General features: G+C 36.4%; 1 protein-coding gene across 2 annotated transcripts in view; it reads left to right on the top strand.

Annotated features, from left to right (window-relative positions):
* The window catches only part of LOC123681844 (putative polypeptide N-acetylgalactosaminyltransferase 9), a 161059-nt gene that overhangs the window by 42972 nt on the left and 103035 nt on the right, over positions 1-15052 (top strand). For both annotated transcript variants that reach the window (XM_045620155.1, XM_045620157.1), the window contains exon 3: positions 11992-12043. The gene's annotated coding sequence lies outside the window, so the exon portion shown is untranslated. The remainder of the gene's footprint in view (positions 1-11991; positions 12044-15052) is intronic.

Raw genomic sequence — 15052 nt, 5'->3', positions numbered from 1 at the left:
TTCGAGTCTCACACACTAGAAGGTTCAATCTTCTGTTATAAGTGAAGTAGTTCATATTTTGAGTAGGTGTAAACTTCCCTGCAAACTGTCATTCGATACTTAGGACAGGGTAGGCTCTCCTGCTTAACAAACACCACGCTATCCACTAATTCAGTGCCGTATACGAGTTGAACTCGATTATCCGACATGAAGGACCAAATTTGTGTGTTGAAACGAGTTTCAATTCTGGATAAATAATTGAGAGGCCTGAGTTGTCCGAGGCGTTAACTTAATAATGTATTGGCGTCCTGAGGGTAAAAGGGATAAACTACACGTTCCCTTTGGCATCGGTGGGTTCCCGAAGGGTCAGCAAGGAGTGAAAATCCAATTAATATAATTCGCAGTTAAGATGGGAGGCTGCGATCAAGCGTTAAGGTGCGTTTGCACTAATTACGCGCCCGAAAACTTGAATATCGAAATTTGCTTCCAGGTGGATAACTTGAATCGTGTGAAACACAATTTAGAAATTGAAAAACTCGAATTCGGTGTAGGCCAATTTAGCGAACAATTTAACAGCGTAATGTTAAATTTTTGAAAACTATCACTTTGGAAGTTTTTCGACATCTTCAAAATGTCCACCCTTAAATAAAGCGTTCCACCCGCGTGCAGATTTATACGCGGATTTGTCCGTATATTTCCTAATGTTTTCGCGTAATTATCAATTCTCAATTAAACACAAGGGCTGCTTCTTCGCGTGCGCCATTTTCAGGCTTGTCAAAGCGAGCAAATGGAATTATTGCCGGTGCCACGTTCAATACAGCCTCGATTGTTATTTACCATTTCCATTAGCCGAGGCAAATTGAATACAATGGGTGTGCATTTCCTTCGAGAAATTTGAATAATTTCAGTGTTGATTCAATTCACTTGGGCTTGTAATGTGACCAGAAGAAGGAAACGTTGGAAATATTGAATAGTCGTAGAATTCGTAGCGTTTTGACCCGAATGAACTCAATTTAATAATTGGAATGTGGAGGTTTTGAAACAGATATCGCGAGAAATACTCGAAAGAGGGCAGTGAGATAGCTGGGTGAATACGCTCTATTAGTGATGACGTCACACACCGCCATTTCAGTTCTCCTGTCAGTGTTCGGAATCCAAACAAACAAATTGTCATTCAAATTAGTACGTTGTTGTTGAAGAAATTGGCTTATTTCGATAAATAAGATTATTTAAGGAACGATTTCACTATTAATTGATAGACATAAAGAACGAGATTAATGCCAGTAAGTTCGAACTTGAAGTTCAACTAATAAACACGGATTTTTACAAAATCTGGGGAATGATACAGGATTCAAACTTACTGGTATTAACCTCGTTCCTTCTGTCTATCAATTAATACTGAAATCGTTTCTCAAATATGTACTCTTATTTATGAAAATAAGCTAATTCCTTCAACGACAATTTGAATGAAAATTTATTGGTTTGGATTCCGAATAATGGACAGGAGAACCAAAAATGGCGGTGTGTGACGTCATACTAATAGAGCGTATTGGGAACACATCGAGTTGAAGTTTACTATCTAGTATTTTGAAGAACTTCAGTTGTCTTAGGGGTAGATTTCAGTAATATATTATACGCTCTTTTCCATCTCGACAATTTTTTTTTAAATTGTTTTTTTAGAGTTTTAAACATACAAAATATTCCTGAATTTTTGAAGAACGTGCTGCAGATCTACCTAACCTATATATATTATCTACCTTGCCCACAAAATAGTGCCAAATTTATTGAATAGTAATTCTGAAATTCAGAAGAATTCACACAGATGACACTAATGACTTGATGGTATATAGTATCCAAAAAGGACTTCCCTAATTGGCTATTTCCAAAGTAAAAACTACGAGTTACTTAGTTGTTGAAATAGTTTGATAGCCCTGTTATTAAAAATTGAAAATCATCAAGTATTACGATATTCTATTACTATAAAAACTTCAATATTACTCATACTTTAAATATCGTAACTAGCGGAGTCCAACAATTAAAACTAATCACTGCTCTGGAAAGAGCAGAGCCACCTTGAACTTTTTAAGAGAACGCACAATAAAGATTCATCTTTTATGTAATACATTCACGTGATATTTCCTGAAAGTTAGCTACCGACTTCCTTGGGATCATACAATCTCTTTAACCTATTAGTTGTGTCGACAAGATCAAATGTAGATATGCCAAATTGCCTTTCTAACGACATAATATAATGTGTTCGTATGTTATTATTCCATAGAATTTTCAAGAAGAAAATAATCGACTTCTCTACATTAAAATCACTGTGAATAATATTTCCTATTTTTTTTTAATATGGAAGTGTCTTTAATGTTTTCATAATTCATGAAGGAAATTATATATGCGTTTAGCTGAGTTTTAGGCTAACTAAATTTTATTCAATGTTCTGAAGGGGTATACCATATGAAATCTGAGGGCTTTCCTCACAAAATAACCTTAATTCTCAAAGACTACAGAAGTCATAAACAAAAACATAGATAGAGGAAGAATTCGCAATTTTACATGTCCCCAACATGGTTAGGTTATACGTTGTCGGATTGTGATATATTTTCAAATCCACGATTTTACTATATCGTTATGAATGTATATTATATTGAATGAGATATATTTATTTGAGTGATTCCCGATTAAATATGCAAATTTGAATATTTGGAATCTAATATTTTACTAATTGTCGAATTTATAATAAGCAGAATATTTATTATTTTCTGTATCTACCTGCTGAAATCCAAGGTTTGGCAACTTTTGCTCTCCTTGTGTCATCGGTTGTTTCACGCGCTTGAAGTTTGTTTTCTGAATTTCTGATATATTTAGGTCTTCATTTCAATATATTTTGAGTTAATATGAAACGTTGATTCACTATGGGACATAAGAAGTGCGTTCTTTGTGGAGAAACTCGCGAATTGAGTGAAATATCTTATCACTGATATGCTTTCATTTCCGCGCGCTTCATGTCAAATTTGATAGGTCATGTTGGGGACAAAATTTGCTTACTGAAAATGACATATGCTCCCTATATCTATGTTTATTACTCTGAGCGTAAAACCAACAGAAGTCGCGTCAAGTTCGACCATAGAGCATTCTCGCCCATCGAAAACGATCGACGGCTGCGTTCCGTAACCAGCCGAATTCCAAGCAATCCTGTCCGGTTTCATTACACAAAACCGCCTTAAAAAAACCCAAACGGGGTCATAAATAACTCGGCAGCTTGTCGAACAGCCTCCAAACCCTCTCTTGCCGCTAGACCGCGCAACTGGAGGCAAGAAACTAAGCCTCCCTCACTTATCACCCTATGTGGTCGTGAGCTGTCTCATTGGGGATGTCGAGGGTTGGCACGAATGGTCAGTTTGGAGGGTTGGACTGTGAGCAGTCATCAATACACGGTCGATTTGGTGGCTTAGAATCGGACAGGAGGATGTTGAGGATCAAAGGAGGATTGTGCCTGCGCAGGGAGGAGAGCCTACATTTGAAATCCATCTAAAAAAATTGCGATTCGATAAATAATTTTTTTACGAAGCTAAACACACTCATCAGGACGGTCCTCCATTTGGATATTGACCTCGACCGACGCTGCTTAGCTTAAAGATCTAAAGAGTTCCATTTCTACCCTTACGAAACAGCTATAGCAACCTAAAATGGCTATTATTAATCGAGAATTTGTGTGATATAATACGGAAGGACATTCCCAACTGTCAACGTTCGAGTATTTTAAATCCCATATAGGTATATTGTTCGAGTTGTATTTTCAGCTATCATCGAGGGAATCCATGTTGAAATAAATTAAGATTGCTCAATTGTCAGGAAAATATGTATAGCTAATATAGAAATACGTTGTGCGCTAGTTATTGATGAACTTTATGGTAGATTTTAGTGTGCTCGCAAATATTTTAGAGGCAGCAAATAAAATAGATTTAGATTTGCTTGCTGAGAAGTCCAAGATTTTATACGAGAAAGAATAGTTACTGTTTTGCGATTGGAGAAAGAAGGAACATGTTCAAAGTGCTGAAGAAGTTTTTTTACTCACGTATTTTGCCAAATTCGAAAAAGAATATTCACCTTCATCTTAATGGTCGAAACATTCCATGTTTACAATTAAAAGATTGAGAGGAAATTGACTAATATAATACGATTAATAAGTCAATAATGTTTATCAAAAACAAACTGTTGAATACAAAGCTAAAATACAAAATTTACAATGTGTACAACAAAGATAACAACACACAACAAAACTTTGAAAACAAGATAACTGTGACTCTTCCAGACACAAAATCTCACAGGAAAAGATATTATGCAGTTGCAGCTAATGGTGATTTAAAAATATTTAACCTTGCCACCATCTCATATTACACACAGAAGACTCTTTATATCATAGAGAAAAGGTAAATGCACAGTTCAGTCTTATGGTATTCATTTCCTTTTTATAAAATACCAGAAAATGCTAGATACTCGTATCTTGATCTCAAAATCTACTGGCTATTATTATCTTAGATCTGTAAGAGCTGGATGGAGTCAACTAATGTTGCCATAGGATTTTTAAATTGTAATTGCACAGAATATTCAGATGAAGGACGTTTCGATAAGGAATTTGCTAAATACTAGTATGTTGATCAGATCAGTTTCAGTCATCATATAAATTGCAGAACCACGTGGCAGCATGGAGGCTGACTCATCTGAAATTGGTAGCTTTAAAGCGAAAGAATACCTGGAAATGAATAACAAAAACATCACCTTGAATATTGAAAATTGTTTTAAAAAGGTTTATAATGAATTGGTAACTGAAGAATTTTTCCATCCTCTTCAATATTATGTTTCCCATAACGTTGAACATAAAATGATCATAATAATGTATGACACTATAAACTAATTAAAACCGAAACCAAACTCAACATCGCCACAGACTACCGGACGTTCTTCTTCTTCCCAATCAAGAAACGGTCACCAACTTAATACAGCCTCCTCTTAGTGCAAATAATCTCGCTTGTGCAACCCCCCCCCCCCCGATGAGTTATCTGTAGAGCTAGTGTTACAGGGAAAAACTGCACCCTCTCTGCGGGCTCGTAAATCTTCCCGTTCTTAGGGAATAATTCCGCCCAGACAGTCACCAAGATGTCCGACGTTCTCGTCTGATTCAACCCCCTCCATCTCCTTTTCATTAACCTCGAGAAGGCGAGACGACAAGGTTGTTTTTGCGCCCTGGGCTCAGACATGGAGTGGAACTTGGGAAACAACTGACTTATGGAAGGTTCGTTACGCGATTTTCACTGACCGAGGGGTTGTAGACTATAATTTGGGGTTGTTTGGGGTTGTTCTACTCGTGATACTTGAGGAGAGTACATTTTTTATACATATTTATACATATACATTGCGATAAAGTGAAGTAGATCCGATATTCTTTGAGAAATCTAGTCAATACGTCCCTGAGAATTGTATTTAAAAGTGCAAATGACAAAAATAACGTTGGAGAAGTGCTAGAGTCAAAGATCTTCCTCGAACATGGAATACTTTTTGAGAGAGGAAAAGTTCACATAGAAATTACAAAAAAAACCATTCGAACCTAAACCAAACAAATAAGAATAACACGGAGATTCTAAGAAAATTTCTAAGACCATAACCAAAGAATGAATATGGAAGCCATGGAAACATACAAACACTCTAATAGAATCAGAAGAAGATAAGAAATACCAATAGTTCATAGCTCCTTCAGAAGGGCCTTTTTTGATGATAAAAAATACTGTGCAAGCAAAGAATCGGCTTGATGAGTGTTGTTCAAACTCTGGTCCATCAAAAACAACGGTTAAAAAGTGATATGTTGACTTTAAACGTTGTCGAAGAACCAACCAACTGGTTTTGAGTGATCATAAATCGAATTTGCGTAAAGTGAAGTTGAAGAAAAAAATTAGACCATTAACAGTGAATATTATACTTAACGTTTTTGGATCGATCGAGTGGAGAAAATGAGACATAACGTCCTAAAATTCACCAAGACGATGGCAATGTCACAAATCGATGAGAACCATAATTAATTTGAAGGGATTGCACTTCCAACTACTTGACCACCCTGCTGATCCTCTAGATATGTCGCAAAGTGATAATGGCTTTTTGCAGAACTTGAAACAATGCTCTCACGAAAAAAATTGGCTCTAATGAAGAAGTGATTGTCGAGGTTGAAGCCCATTTCGATATCATAGACGAATCTTCTACAGAAAAGGTATTAAAAAGTTAAAGGAGCATGTATCACTCTTGGAGGTGACTACTTTTATGGATACAGTCGAATTTTTAAGGGAAAATGTGGTTTTACTGGTCTTATTTGTATCAAATGAGACGTTCTAACCTAACATTTCTAATAGATGCAATCCATAATTTCAATGTCATCAGATACACACTTAAGAGTATCGAAAACCTCACCGCAATTTCATAACACAACATCCCGATGAGATTCCGGTAAAGCAAGCCGATCAATACGTCTACAGCATCCGTTACATCTGCTTGAAATTCACATTAAATTCAATCCAGAACCGGAAGCCGCCAAACTCAAGTTTGAAACGGGGAACATCACTCCTAACCTAACCTAACCTAACTTATTCGCTTCGACTCCTTCGGACGGCCGTATACATCCCAAGTTTGATGGTCGAAGTTGGTCCAAATCTATGGAAATTACCTATTACAACTTTAGGAGATGACCTTAGCTAGTTCCCGGCCCCTGTGGAATTTCGCCGATAGGGGGCGCCCATGATATGGGATATGGCAGCCCCCAACCACCATCTATTGGGTGGTGTCGAATTGTGGTCTCTATTCAAACTTGACAAACGAACGGGGGTTTATAGTTGAGACGAGAAAAATTTCAATAAAATATAGATATAATTGAAATCAATACGAAATTACGTTGATGATCGTCAATATTTCTATGCAAATCGGGGTTGTCGAAGATACAAATTTCTTTCTTTCAAATTCACTTCAAGTATCTAGTAACAGTTTCAAAAAATCTCAAGTATATTTATTGAGGCTTCTGTAAGATTAGGTAACGTGAAGTGAGATAACCTTCGATTTGGGTGTCTCAGATACTTTACTATTACTATTACTATTTCAGCATTCAAGATACATTCTTAAGTAACAAGATACATAAACTTAGATACTGCAAAGTAACCAAGTTATTGAATAGTAAGTTAGATACCTAATACAACAAATGCCATAAATTTATGTCAGTTGTTACAACTGTCTATCAAGATACAATCAGAGTGCATGGGTATTAGCATAGAACCCTGCAGAACACCCCTGCAAGTGATAAGTACTCCAAATACAAATACACTATATGCATCTAAAACGGGAAAGAAGAACTGCATATTTTCACTGGGTCGTGACAAGAAATGCATATACCGCATCTTGACCCCAGAAGCAGCATCTACAAGTTCAATAGGTTGCGAGAAACGTTTCTTTTCGAGGTTGCGAATATGGGATCCGCAGTCGATGTAGACCAAACCGGTCAGAGATCGTGGTTGGCCTCGGGGTCTTCCATTGCCGATGAAGATGAGACATGTGGTATCTACTGGAGATATGTGTTGGTACGCTTTTGGTACACATGACACTGTTTTCTCATGTGAACTCGGTAGAAATGCGGATTAGAATCAAGGGAATACACAATTATGATAACAAAATCGGATAGCTCGAAATTTGTAAGATTGTTTCTTGGATTTCTGTAAAATGAGCTACCTTTTCATTATTTCAAGAATCTTTGGGTTTTACTGCAGCTTGAGGATAAACAATTACAAAAAAAAAATTTTCAGCGTGAAAGAGAATGATTGTAATATCGTTTCTGTAGAAAGATTCGTTTCTGCTTTCGAAATATGTTTCAACCTAGGCAACCAAGTCTTCATTAGATCCTATATTCTTTCCTGGAGCACTTTTCAACTGTTTATGTCGATTGGACAGAGCCTTGCCTGTCTTGCATGGTATGAGGAAAATTGAGGAGAAACGTTGATTTTAATTTTCAGAAAGCATATAAGGTCTTTTGTATATTGTAGACTGTAAAAAAAGTAGAATATAAAAGCAACGCATCCAGAACGTGTCATTGTCTGCTGTGCATTGTAATTTGAAGAAATCGCTAGATATATCACCATAGCTTAGGTCAATTTCACAGTTCAAGTGTCAAGTGTCAAAATTGACAATTGGAACCACAGAGAAAGAAAAGCCATATATTTTCGAGCCTATCGCTTGCACTGATCGACCTGGGCCTCAAGCTTTTGGCAATTTTTCCTAAGTAACCGATTTCTAGCAGACATTTCATCCATCGAAAAGCTGTAAACATTCCCAACAATTTCCCAATTCGTTTTCGGATTTCTTATCGATGTTTTATCATACCCAAAGTGAGGAATTGCTGTTTCACGTCATACCGAGTTATTTCCACTAACCTACAAAGGCCGACATTGCTCCGTGATGACGTCACAGCCTTTCCGCTTTAAGAATTCCATCGACATCGATGTCGGTCTAAGCCTTATCTTCAGGGAAGAATGGAATCTTGTTTTTTTTTCTGCGGCAATCGTGAAGATTCCTCGAACCTTATCAACCGTTCGTGAGTGATTGGCATGCATGTCTTGAATTCTGTGTTCGTTTGGTGGTAAATGCATCGTGATTATTTTTATGGCGAGTTTTTGGAATAGTTCACGGTTAAGTATAATTTTGAATGACGTCAGGTTCGAACTCTATGGTTTGCTCGAAGTAATCTGTGGGAAATAACTGTTCAATATGAGTTGAAATTTTTGAATTTTTCAACGATAATTTTCGATAAGGAAATAAAAATTACTGCAAGGTCAATGAGTACTCATCAATTTCATTCACAAGCTGCATTTACGTAATAAATTGACCTCAAGACTATTTTTACAATTTCTTTTAGTCTTTGTGAGAACCTTTTACTTTTTGGTGATATAGTCTTTATTCTGCTTTTTTGAATGAGATTGTAACTTCATATACCGGGAGTTTCTAAATTGGAGGTACAAATGAAAATGATAGAATCCTTGACTCATTTTAAAAAAAAGTACGATGAACAAACGCTTTGTTTTCGAGATACAGGATGTTGAAGTTTGATTTTTTTCTCTTAGCGCCTTTCCTTCACAAAATAATTTACTTAAATTTGGCATAAATGTTCGAATTTGAAGTTTTCATCATGTGACATGCTAATTTAGAATGCAAATCTACAGGGTGATATTTTTTCTGAAACAGTGCCCGCTTCTTTCCTTCTGACCCTTTTTTTTGGTGGACAACTGGTAGTTTAGAAAAATGTGAAACGGAATTTTGGTCTAGGACTACACTTTTTGGTTTTCTATAGTTTTATCGTATCTGCTACCGATTTCGAGAAAAAAATTCAAATAATTCTCTAGAAATCCGCAGGAATATCCATATTATTATAAAGATCCAATAAGTAAGCTGTGATGGAAAAATTGATTATAAATTTTGATACTTATTCACCCAATCTGTAGCGAAGATCAATAAAGATTCGTTAAATTGGTATATAATCATCACAAAAAAGTAGGACTACAAGACACACCCTCCATGACGAAAACAAATTGTTTGCTGGTCCATGTTTATATGACTTTTTTCCCAAAATTATACAAGTACTCTCTCATTTCCTCTGTACCTTCAGTTCAGGAACATTTACACCTAATCCATTTTTGCTATTCATTAATGATTTCATCATGGAATTTAGGGACCACCTTGATGATGTTTTTATAACTAGTTTGGTTGTCAATTGTCAAAAAGAAGCTAGTCGTATATTGAAAGAATACTTTGTAACGTTTTCCTCATTACAACAAGAATTCACAATTCTAGAGCCGATTCTCTATAACAAAAAGCATCCTAAAAACAACCTCCAAAAAAATTCATCCTAGCTCCCGAAGCGAATACAACCCTGTATCCTGTATCTTAAGCTTTCGCCAAACGTCCATCCATGAAATTTCTACAAACACTCGCTCAATCCACATAAGAACGAGTTCAGCCGGCAATACTCCCAAGATGCATCATCGACACACTTTCTACAAAGGTCAGATGATGTCTGAAGATGCTGCAAGGCACAGGGCCGGCTCTGGTTTTTCAATAATCGCGGCAACCACTTAATCTAGAGACCGTTCGGCTAATCCCCAAAACCGACCCCCCTCTCCCAACTGAAATATAACGCAAATTAATACGAGATGGCGCGCAAGCAGATGTTCCATAAATCGCAGATGGCCTTGGTTATTTCCCGCCATTTAACAAACGCTTATCTGGAACGATCGCCATCTTGATTGATACTTAAAGTTTGACTAACAGATAGCGTTAGGAGCGGTTATTGGTAAGAGAGGGGTGGGGGGTGAATGTTATGCCTGGGACAGTCATAATAAGTGGTGGGGTTTAAGTGTTATATCCTGGGTCGTAATCGTAAAGTTGCGGCTATTAAGGGAAGATTCGGGAATGGGCAAGTAAACAATGTTCAATTATAGCCGGGCAGATATAACTATTTGTAAGTATAATTGTTTTTGGAGTGATTTAAAATCGAATTGCGCGACTTTGGGCTTCCGTGAGGCAGATATTTAGGTTTTGATAAACATGGAGTGATGCACTTTAGAACAATGTTTATATTTGGATCATTCGGTACTAAATCATTATCAACGATGAAGTATGAAGGATTTATTGATGAGACGCATTGCTGGGTGTCATTTTACTAACAGCAAATCCAACATTCTCTTGTTTCTCGCCTATTTCCGTGAGGTGCCAACTGACGAAATCGATTCCAAATACTACTGTAGAGGATGAGAGCGTCAACTGACGCTTCCTTCTCTTTGCATCGCCAAAAAGGTTGACACTCCTTAGGTTACGAGTTTCGAAGAGAATATTCATTTTACTGACGTCCGATCACTGAGGCGATGAATCGCATCGATAACAGAGTTTACAACAATACCGGAATTGGAAAGGCTTTGTAATATAGTAGATAAGTCATCACAGTATTCTCTTCGCTTGTTCCTCTGGTAATTATGTAATGCCGCAATAGAATGCAACATAGTCAAACTGATCCTGTAGAGAATCTGAGAGTCAACTGATGCTACTCTTCTCTGCGCATCTCTCCCTATATTTCTGTGTTAACCTTTCTTTATCTATTCTCGACGTTTTATTGAAATGGGCGTTAATCTTAAGTTACTCTTTCTCCTTTTGATTCTTCGTCAACTTGTAAGATAAAAAGAATTTCAACACGTAGAGAATGTTCTCTTCGTGACGTGTCTCCTATAAGTGAACATCGAATTTACATATTGATATTGATCCTTCATTTAATGATACGTCGCATGACAACCCAGAGGTGTTTATTTTCGGACCAAACAAAGCAGCAGACAAGCAAACAGAATCGCGTCATCGATTTGTACCGAAAATAGAATAGTCAAATTCTCTGACGTTCTCTTTGCTTAGCATTTCGTCTTTCACTATAGGTAAATGATGATAATTATCAATATCAAGTTGTTAATGGATCGATCATAGTATTTGAAGCAAAATCTATTAGTTGATTAATACATAAAGAATTTCGTTCATACAGTAATCGATACCTCGCTTCAGATGCTGTAGGCGTAGTGGACCCAATCTCTTTTGCATCTCACCCAACAAAACGATGTTGCAAGTCTGACATTCCAAATGAATCATACACAAAGTAGATGGTTTCTCTTGCAAGGCCTTCGACCTTTAGATATTCTAATTTCGGAATCAACAATTCAGTCAGTCTTATATTCAACTAGTAATTTTCAGAGTGTTCAATGCAATAGTTCTGCCTTTCTATGAAATAGTTTTCTTTGAGCTACACTTGAATTGTTTAGTCATATATTCTTCAAATATCCAAATTTAACAGGTGAAATGACAAAAAACATAACCCCAAAGTTCATTGTGAGCTATAAAAGAAATATTAAACCTCTTGTAGCGTATGTAATTGAAAATACTATAATTTTGCAGGACATCTTTTCGAACTGATGCTGCCCTTCTCAACCAATAGACTCGTACCGTGGTAAGTACAGCAGATGTTTTCAATTCGTTCGTAGTTTTTTTTTATATCCTAAGGTTGGCAGACTTGGTGGTCCCAGATTTACGATCGGTGGACATGTCGGATGCTCAAATTTATCGTGTTTCTCGATTAGAAACGTCTCCGGTGCTTCGATGCGACTTATATCCGAACAGTTGTTGTTTCTGCGAACTCAAAAGACCTATAAATACGATTAAATTTAAGGATGAGCTATTTCAGTGCCACATACTATCATGTTGCTTGGGGATACGAGAATGTAAATTTGTCTTGGTGTGGTGCCCCACCTTTAAATTGAACATCAATTGGGATTGTAGGCAATGTTAGGTTAATTGGTTTGATAATTGTGCACTTCTTCGAGATAATGGAACGCTATTTAATAAACATGAGGAAGCAAGAATAAATATTGATTCAGGTTAAGTGAAGATTAGACTAATAGAAACCGTTGTTGGTCTGAGTGCAATGCATTAATTTTTTGTTACTATTCTTTTCAAATCGATGAATTTCGAATAATTAATTTTTTATCCGCAAAATAAAAACAAAAATTTGTTAGTTCTGTCCATAGAACTTCAGAGTTCTTTATTGTTATACAGGGTGTTTCCTAAACATGCGGAAAAAATTCAGGGGGTTGTTCCTTGGACTATTCTAAAAATATTTTGTCCTTTGATGATTTTTGAAAAACCTATTTGTTTCGAAGATATAGGGGAAACAAAATTTCAGATAATAACATTTTATTATGAAAAATTACATGAAAATTCAACTCAACCTACAAAAACTGTTGAAAATGACCACCTCTAGCCAGCATACAAGCATCCAATCTTCTCCTCATTGACTGCCGAACCCTTTCAAAAACACCAGGATCATTTCTTATTAAGTTACACCCAGCAATGATCCGATTTCGCAAGTCCACATTTTCTACTGGAGTGGTATAAACTAATGATTTTAGATGGCCCCATAGGAAATAATCTAAGGGGTTTAAGTCCGGGGAACGAGCAGGCCATAAATGAAATGCATGTCAGTCATCTCGGTGTTTGTATAGCGATTCATAATAGTCAAAGATAAAATGTTAATTGCTAATACATCACAAAACGAATTCAAATGAAAACCGTGTTTAATCTGTATTCCTTTACCATCTGCACTTATCAATTTTTAGTCAAAAAACTGGCCGTTTTTAGTAATTGGAATGTTGTTAAACAAATTTAAAAATAAATTGTACCTACTTAGTAAACACAGTGCGGTACGCATTTTTATTTAAACTATTATTAATTTTAAAAATATGAAAAATGTTGTTCGCCCTGTATCTTCGAAACAAAGAGGTTTTTCAAAAATCATCCAAGGACAAAACATGCTTAAAATAGTCCAAGGAACAACCCCCTGAATTTTTGCCGCATGTTTAGGAAACACCCTGTATATTGAAAGCTTTATGACATCAGTTGAAATCATTTCGAATCTCTTGGAGAACTATGGATAAACTTTCAAGGAAGAAATTAATTTAAAAAACATCTATTTTTATCTTGAACAAGTATTTTACCTTTAAAGGACTCATTAAGCCTCCTTAAGATTCTTCAGATCGTTAACATCTTTTCGATGGTCTAGAACATAAACGGAAGGTACTTCTTTTTCTTCTTTTTTCAGTCTCACTACTATATGCGTCATCGACAATCTACTCTCTGATTAAAATAATAATTGATGATATTTTTGTCGATATGGCGTGATTTAATAGATAGACAAATCAATTTCGAATACCCATCATTAATTCCACATTTCAACATTTCAATCTAGCTCTAATAATAAAACCATCATCACGATTCGTGTACATGAAAATTGTTAACAAAGAAGTCCTCTTCAAAACCCCTCATCGCCACCAATCTTCCTTTGTCCGCGGATCGACGCGCTCGTTAAGCCTAGATTGAACTTCAACAGCGAATTAACGTTTTGATTATGGCAATTTCTCGCCACCAACTTATTCCTGCGACCTTTCTCAAGGACCCGGCAACAGATCACAGATCCAGGTATATGTCAACCAGTCTTCCGATTTGACGTTTGACATTTCTCCACCGTCACCTTTCGGTTAAGTTAGGTCGGGTACAAGAAGTAAAAGTTGCTACGATTGAAGAGCCACGTGATAGTTGGGAATGGAGAATATGGAATATTATTCGGATTTATTATGTAGGATATCAAGCTCGTCTAAAATATACCTTCCTACATTCTAGACGCAAAGGGCACCGTCACGTATGGTCTGACATTTAGAGGAGACGATATTAAACGTGTAATTTTTTCTGACACAACGTGATTTATGGCGTTGGAGATGAATTGTAGGAAAACTTCGCTTCAAATTTGATCTAGAAGTGTAAATACTTCAAATAGTTCATTTTCGCTCATTTTTGTACAAGGTAATGCTGAGTACAACTCTTCAATCATAAATTATAATTTTGAGTGAATGTATCCGGCTCGAGGGACCAAAATGTTTGATGAACATTCATTCTCAATATCTTAGTAACAATATCAGACATTTGATTGAAATTTAACAAAGTAAATTCACTGAATAAAATATGAAAATGAATACGTAACGATACAAACATCGATACCAGTAGAAGGTAGGAGGAGAACTCCCCCTGATTAAGGACTTGCCCGTTGCCTATAATAATTAAATCAATTTTATACGATACCGGCTGAAAATCCAACGAAAAAGCTTTTCCAAATCGGATTAATCCATAACGAAATGCTTTTGTGCGATCGAATCATTTTTTCAGTTTATGCCATCAGTATTTCCGTCACTGATAACTGGTTTAATACAATAAATCCCATTTGTACAGATGATGGATCATTCCGGAACAGGAAAACGAAATTTAGTGCAACTTTGTCCGCTACATTGGATGGAGCAATTATATTTGCAGAGAGAGATTCATAGCGGAGCTTATGGGCCTGAGCGCTCGGGACAAATAGGACATTACGCAGTATCGATAGGCGCGTTTTGAATCTTAGCAGTTCCCCATT

The sequence above is a fragment of the Harmonia axyridis genome, chromosome 6 (assembly GCF_914767665.1).
Source record: "Harmonia axyridis chromosome 6, icHarAxyr1.1, whole genome shotgun sequence".
Lineage (NCBI taxonomy): Eukaryota > Metazoa > Arthropoda > Insecta > Coleoptera > Coccinellidae > Harmonia > Harmonia axyridis.
The sequence above is the reverse complement of the archived record's forward strand: the minus strand, read 5'-3'. Positions and strand labels throughout refer to the sequence as shown.